Genomic DNA, 8,132 nt, shown 5'->3' with positions numbered 1-8,132 from the left:
AATCCTCCCCTTGACTGATATTGAAAAAGGATGACCCTCCTCCGTTTTCCATTCTGTAAATATCGATCGGCCCCTTACATTGCAATGAGCCATTCCTGTTCCCGAATTGGATATGGACGATTTTATCATACGTAACTGCTGCATGATGACAATATCAACTAGCGTCTCAGCTAAATGATACAAGTTTTTCATTTGAAGATGCTAATTACGAATCGCATTACTACCCAGCTAATATCAAAACGTGTTATGGACATCTGGCATACGACTGCTTCGCGGTGAAATAGTTGAAGGAAAACCTCACATGCCAAACTTCAAGAAAAAGGAAAGAACAGCGACCCACATGACAATCATTGTCCAATGGGAACTCACATCTCTCTTTGAGGTTTCCACTAGTTTCCATAGTCACAAAGTCAAAATTGGCTATTTCGTAACATTCATGTAAACGAAAATAAACTTTGTGGCTGTGGTAACTAGTGACGACCTGTAATCGTTAGTACAAACCGTTTCAAAACGTTCCTAAAATGAGAGTTTCTATTGGACAAATTCAGGTAGGTCCCTCCCTGTTTCGTTCCATTACCTTCAGTTTAAGAAACGTTTTGCAACAAAATTGACGTGATGAATATGCCCCTGCTATCAGTTTAGAGGGCGCCGCAGCAGACAGACACACAAGGCAAAGGGAGGTTGATTGAAAGAAGAGAAAAAATGTATAGAAAAAAGTAGTTTATACCCAGCTGTAACACTGTAAGATAAACGGGAAAATAGCTATGTTTCTTTAGTCGTAGAGTTTGAACAACCGGTTTACATCAACTCCACGGTACTGTAGTAGGTAACGTTAGCCAAGAATATACGTTTCTTGTTGAGTTGTTCATGGGACATAGCTACTGCGACACGGTCTTCTTGCTAGGTGTTGTCTACAATGAATCTCAACGTCAGCATGGCCAGTCTATGAAACCAGTCCCTGAAATAGTTTTCCTTCATTCGTTAGGTTTGTTTTGGGTTGTCAAGCTGAATCTTGCTAACTTGCTAGCTAGCTTCAGCTTGTTTTCCTTTGTCGACAAATCTGGCGAACTAGCGACTAATTTATGCTAAGTAGCTATCCAGTTGGCCAGTCAAGTTGTTATGCTTTTTATTTGGTGTTACAGTGACTCGACATAGCTAAACCAGCTCGCTCTTTAGCTTACGTATTGAACTGAGCAAGACAGACCACTTTCCTATCCAAATTATTATTTGATATAATGTTGATACTTGCATGATTCTGACAGTGAATTGCTGCCTTTTGGTACATTTTCATCCAATTTACTTGTGTAGAAATAAAAGCTAATGATTCCATTTAAATACTTCTTCTATTGACTGTACTGTATTGTCTGCATCAAAACTACAAAATTAGGTCCTGTGTATTTTCTCGTTTTCCCTCACAGAGCTGCTGACTCTCCCGGTCCCACCACCACTCCCAGCTCCACCTTACAACACTCTAAATACTCCACTCCCTGCCCTCTTAAAGATGGAGCAGCAACATATCCGCTGTGTGACCTGCCTGAGTCAGAGGTGCATGACCAGGCCAGAACCCGGTATCTCCTGTCACCTGCCCCCTAGTCTGTGGGGCCATTTTCCACTCCTACAAAGGGCCCGAGCACCTCCTCCTCTGTCCCCTGGAGAGAGTGCCCTGCCTGAACAGGGGTTTTGGCTTCCCTGACACACTAGTGCAGACCCGGATGCCTGCACACCATGGAGTGGAACAGGTGAGCTATCAGCTGCCTGGATTACACATCATACGAGAGCTTGAGCTGGGGGGTGGAGGAGACAGAGCAGCTGGACATGGCGCTGGCCCTGCAGGACAAGTACACGCTGGTCAAGTCCCTCAAGGTGGTCCCAACGGCGCCCACGGTCGAGAGAGAGCCACCTGTTTTCACCGTAGAGAGCGCGAGTGAGAAGGACACTGCGTTGACAACGCATTCACCACCACTATTGACGACACAGTCACCACCACTATTGACGACACAGTCACCACCACTATTGACGACACAGTCACCACCACTATTGACGACACAGTCACCACCACTATTGACGACACAGTCACCACCACTATTGACGACACAGTCATCACCAACATTGACGTCACAGTCACCGCCACTGAGCTCAGCGAAGGATAAAATTGCTAACGGAATAAATGGTTTGAACGAGGAGTGGTATAGCAAGCTGTACATGGTGGAGACGGCGCGGAGCCTTGCCGCAGCGTTGGACGTTCTCAGCACAGAGCAATGCATCAAGATCAACAGCATTGACTGGAACGATGAGCTGCTGCTTCATAACAGGCTGGAGATTTGGATGTGAAGGAGTGCTACGGTCAGCTTATCAGCTGCACCAACTCCACCGGGCGACGGTCCAGCTGAGGAGGAGCCTGGTCACAGCACAGGGCGACCTCAGAAACACGGTTAAATATACAGACCCAATCAACGGAGCCCCCACTCACCCGCAAGCAGAGCTTACGTCAGCTCCCACCAATCGGAAGCTGCAGACTTGACGAACGTTGAGATGAAAGATGCTGAGGCAGGGTCATCAGTTGGAGAGCTTAGAGTGGTCAGCGGAACTGACAGTGAGGTTGCTATGGAGGTCTTTGCCGATGGCGAGATGTGGATGGAGCTTTCAGGTGTGACCTCGAGGAGTGTTGAGGGGCTGAATGAACAAAGCTTATGTAATGGTTGTTTGAGTGGGAAAGGCTCCCAGAAGAGACCAGGGGAGCAGGCCTTAGGTTCAGACTCAGTAGATCAGCATCAACCTGGAACCAGTTGGTCTTCCAGTGAAGCAGTTTGCCCAATCAAGGTGCAAGATGACTTGAATCCTCCACCTGTACCTCAAGGGCCCTCTGGTTCTGTCACAGCTACAGCATCCCCAATCTCACCCAGCAACGCAACTAGCACCACCCATGCAGATCCACCAGGGTATGGCACACAGGGCCAGTCACGTGGTCCTAGAGGACAGGGAACTGGAGAGGAAGTTCCAGAACCACCTGTTGCTCAGAGGCTCGGGCCAGTTTGCTCTGTCCAACGGACGGAGAGTCCGGGTTAGGTTTAGACCCAAAATGGAGGACAAGACAGTGGATACGTCAGACCTGGAGCAGGAGGACGACTCCATGGGCCTGGGGAAGATCGACCTGATCACTGCAGCTGCCCTCCTCTGCCTGGAGGAGTCCCGCAAGTGCCTCAGGATCTCCGACACTGCCAATGTGGACGGCTTCCACGTCAACTTCGGCACACAGACCTTCACCTCCCCTGCCCCCATCTTGGTGACCAGCACGAGGGTTGGCGTCGTCAGCTGCCTGTGACCATGCGCCACAACTCTCATATCCCAGCCCCTTCCGCACCCTCAGCCTGGACCTGGTTCTAGAGGAAGTTCCACAGATCCGGAACATCCCATGTAATCGGCTCCAGCAAATGTTTTCCTTCGATTGTGGCCAGCTGTTCCGCAGGGACGATTACTCCTCCCACTTCAAGAACCTCCACAAGGACATGCACACAGGCCTCAGCAACTAGATGGAATACCACTGTCCCCTGGCCTACTACGGCTGCACCTACTCCCAGCGCAGGTTCTCCCCCTCATACCAGGGGTCAAAGGTCATCCATAATCAGAACTTTAGGTCATTCGGGGTGAAGCCCAGCCCCATTGAGGGGGGGGACGGGACCGTTGGGGAGTCTAGTGGGCTTCCCTTTGAGGTGGGCTTCCCTTTTAGTGGGCTTCCCTTTGAGGTGCTGCAGCATGTGGCCTGCTTCCTGGATGGCTTCAGCCTGTCCCAGCTGTCCATGTTGTCGTGGACCATGAGGTACGCGTGTGCTAGTCTGCTGCAGTCCCGGGGAATTGTAGAACTACGGTGGGAGAGAAGTCAATATCCAAACGTTACTTTCTTATGGCAGATCAAAGACAGGGTAAGAAACTCACATTTGTTGGCTGAAACTGTGCCACCAGGTGATGTCAACTCGTTACTCTTACAGTATGTGTAAGATGTGCAAAAGTTCGCCTTTTGGAACGCCAGTATTCTAGTTTATTTAATTGATAATGCCCGAAGAAGCCGGTGTCTAGAGGATATATTGGCTCGGGTGTTGTTAGGCAAACCGTGCTAATATATCCTGCAAACACCGGCTTTGAGGGCATCATCACTTTAATAAAACGGGTCACCAACATATTCAAATAATGATTTACATACAGTGCATTTGGAAAGTATTCAGACCCCTTGACTTTTTCCACATTTTGTTACGTTACAGCCTTATTCTAAAATTGATTAAATCGTCCCCCCCCCCCCCTCAGTCTACATACAATACCCCATAATGACCAAGCAAAAACAGTTTTTGGAAATGTTTGCTAATTTATGTAAAAAACTTGCTTTGTCATTATGGGGTATTGTGTGTAGGTTGCTGAGGATTTTTTATTTAATCATTTTTAGAATAAGCCTGTAACATAACAAAATGTGAAAAGCCAAGGGGTCAGAATACTTTCCGAAGGCACTGTATTTTCATTAGAAACTTTTTATTTTGATTAATTTATTAATCAATCATCCATCCTTCCTCAAGACATAGTCCCGACACAAATCTAAGGTTTCTAAACAAGCCGGCTGGTCGTTCATTCTATCCGTTCGGTTGCCAGAGAAGCGAGCCAGTCTTTTTGTTCTGTATCTATGGACGCGACCCAGTTGTTAATTCTAAAAGTCCCATTACCATACTGGCTGTCAACGTTCTTATCCCATGCTAGCTAGCCAACTACGGCTAATTTACAGTCATGTCGAAAAATGTAGCCAGAATAACAACAATGTAGCTGCATTTGTTTTAGCTGTTTCCTAGTGACATTTATTTGGATACATCCCAGAACAATTAGCTAATGAGGCACGATTTCACCTGGCATAGAAAATGTGCTCTTGCGTTGTTCAGAGGAGCTAGTCAACAACACAGCTTACACGAACTTGAAACTGAAGCTGGAAAGACTGCAAACTAGCTGCCTTTGGTCTCGTTTTACCTGTTTCTTATTGATATGTCTTTGTATATATCCATAAAAAATGATGCTGATTCATGATTTCGACTGGCTGAGAAAAGCTGCCTGCCTGTCTGTCTCATCCCGACTCCTGACACGTTCATTACTCTACGACAGCTGGAGATCGAATTTGAACATTGAAACAATGTTGTAAATGTAGGAGAGACAGACAGCAAGGTTTCTACAAATCTCTGCTGTTGAAAACTAAATGTTAGTTTACAAGAAATGTGAGATAATGTCTAGATGCTTTTCATAGTGGAGATCAAGTTTATAAACTGCCTGGCTGGGCTGATGAGACAGTGGATTGCGCAGTCAGGTGGTAACTTGTGGAATAGACCCCGGCTGGAATGCGGTTTTAACCAATCAGCATTCAGGATTAGACCCACCCGTTGTATAAAACTTTATTTACAACCCTCATCTGAGGATTTACATTTCCTGTCTAGGATTTTAAAGTGCCACTGCCACCATATAGGCCTTTCTTATTGTATGTACAATAGCACTGATGTTGATTCCCTTACCCTATACCCCTTTAAATGTTAACTAGACTGGATTGAACTTTCCTGCCTTACTAATGCTTTCTTACCTGTTCTGTTCGGGCAGGTGTGGAGATTCAGCACTGCCTTTAGCCCCGTTAATGAGTGGCGGTTCGCCGAAGTCTCCAGTATGTCTGACCAGCTGAGGAAGTGCCACTACAACACAGTTGAGCACAAGATGGAGGCCGTTCCACTGCCGTCCATGTGCACAGCCGGAGACATATCCCTCCTCTCTGTCTTGAAACTCCAGGAGCAACACATGACCTTACCAGTACCTAACCTCTGTTAGCTACACTGTCTAATTTAATTCAGGTTTTGATGTTACATTTTTTTTTTATTGGAAAAGACTGTCCCGTGTTATATTGAGGTTGAAGGGTAAGAGCCTTTAATTTATGACCTTCTTGACACACAGTTCCAGTAAAATTGTACCTTTATTTAACTAGGCAAGTCAGTTAAGAACAAATTCTTATTTTCAAGTGGGTTAACTGCCTTGTTCAGGGGCAGAACGACAGATTTTTACCATGTCAGCTTGGGGATTCGAGCTTGCAACCTTTCGGTTACTAGTTTAACGCTCTAACCACTAGGCTACCTGCCGTGTCAATCAAAGGTAGTGTTAAACAATTTACCTCGCATGGTTTGGTGTTTAAATCGTGCCTCTATTTTGGTAACGTGATTGTCTTGGAGAGAGAAACATGCAATAGTTGCAGTTTTATTTAGTACTTTTCTGTGAGATACTGACCATACAGAGAAAGAAATACATATTTTCAGTTTGTCTTGTTTTTTTACTCATAGCCATGGGATGTGCAAGTTGTTTGCCATATCACACAATTTTTTTCACGAGTTATGCTAGCACTTTAATGAATTTTGCACTCTTAAACACATTTTCAATTTACTGAAATCGTCCTCCATGAAATGAATCTGAAGGACAAGTCTGCTCTCTGTGTAGGTTGGACCAGAAAGGGACCACAACACACAAACTAAAACAAAGGGAGAGAAGTCACACAAGGTCCCAATGGACATTTCCCAACAATGCATGTGACTCCGTTGCCATTTAATAAACATAGTCTTTAATAGCACCTTTCATGATTTTCCTTGTGTTCTTTGTATTCTGTTATTTTGATGGTTGTTTTTCTATCATCACCATGAAGCTTCAGTGAATCAGACAAGCTGTTTGAGGTGATTTATTTTATAATTAAAAGTACATATGAAGATGCTCAATCAGAAGACAAATGTTAGTTCAGTCATTAACATGGCCAATGAGATCACATAAGACATTCTGGCAAGATGACTTGCCAGCAGCATACCAACCTGCATCCCACTGCTGGGTTATCGCTGAAGGTAAGCAGGATTGATCCTGGTTGGTCCCTGGATGGCAGACCAGATGCTTCTGGAAGTGGTGTTGGAGAGGCAGTAGGAGGCACTCTTTCCTCTGGTCCCCAAAAATTAAAGAAATTTGCCCTGGGACATTGCCCTGTTGTTGGGTGCTGTCTTTTGAATGGGATGTTAAATGGGTGTCCTGACTCGTCATTAAACATCACATGACACTTATTGTCAGAGTAGGGGTGTAAACCCTGGTGTCCTGGCTAAATTCCAAGTCTGGCCCTCATACCATCATGGTCACCTAATCATCCCCAGCTTCCAATTGGCGCATTCTTCCCTGTAACTGACGCAGGTTGTTGCTGTAACTTAGAATGTGTTTTCAGTCAATTTACTGGGTTAAATAAATACAAAAATGATATTCTCCATCTCTCCAAAGGTTCAATTACACTTTCACTTGAATGCTCATAATTACATCCTGTACTACTGGGCTTGCATGCATTTTTGAATGCTCAATCATATAGTAACATGAACAGGCTCACATGGATACACAATTCTCCATCTCGGTCTTGTTCAGGTAATTTAAGGGTAGGGCAAGGGCCCTCCACACCAAGGACAATAGCTATAACGAGATTTTTTTAAATATATATAATTCAAGTGAACAGGAGCATTAACACTACAACGATAACTACAACAAGAGTGAAAAACGATAGCTCTATTTATCGTTTGGATCACTTTCAGAGCAATATTTTCCCGATAAAACATTGAAAACCAATCAAAAACGGGTTTTATTGACACGGTCTTGATTCTAGGTGCGCGAGGCTGCTCACGAGGGAAGAAAGCAGAGCACAAATGAAACGTGTGAGCATATTGGTGGCCACATTCATTATAGAATGACTTGGAAAAATGATGATCCACGACAAACATCGCATGTGAAAGCCATATTTTCCGATGGTAGGCCTATCTGTAAACGCTGATACATCCTGACAAAGTACACATTATGACTGCCCTGCTAATGTGCCTTTTTGGACCTTGTAAACTGAAAATACCCATTACTGATCCAAATGGTTGCCTAATCAGGCTTTGGGTAGATTATTATTATTTCGGGATTTAACATGCATTCAAATCGCAGGGCCTTTTTTGTTGTTGTTGCGGTTATTGAAATGGCATATTTACTGCAGTTTACAGCCTAGACTAGAGTTTTTTATTCACTAGAAAAAAATGAATTGTTGAATTGTGTTTGTTATAGGATAGGTATGATCATTT

General features: G+C 44.7%; 1 pseudogene; it reads left to right on the top strand.

The window, feature by feature from the left end:
- The first annotated feature begins 628 nt into the window (after positions 1-628).
- Positions 629-6,625, top strand: LOC106571777 (F-box only protein 30-like; annotated as a pseudogene).
- Positions 6,626-8,132: the final 1,507 nt, after the last annotated feature.

This window comes from Salmo salar, chromosome ssa15 (genome assembly GCF_905237065.1).
Source record: "Salmo salar chromosome ssa15, Ssal_v3.1, whole genome shotgun sequence".
NCBI lineage: Eukaryota > Metazoa > Chordata > Actinopteri > Salmoniformes > Salmonidae > Salmo > Salmo salar.
This window is presented reverse-complemented; position numbering and strand designations above follow the sequence as displayed.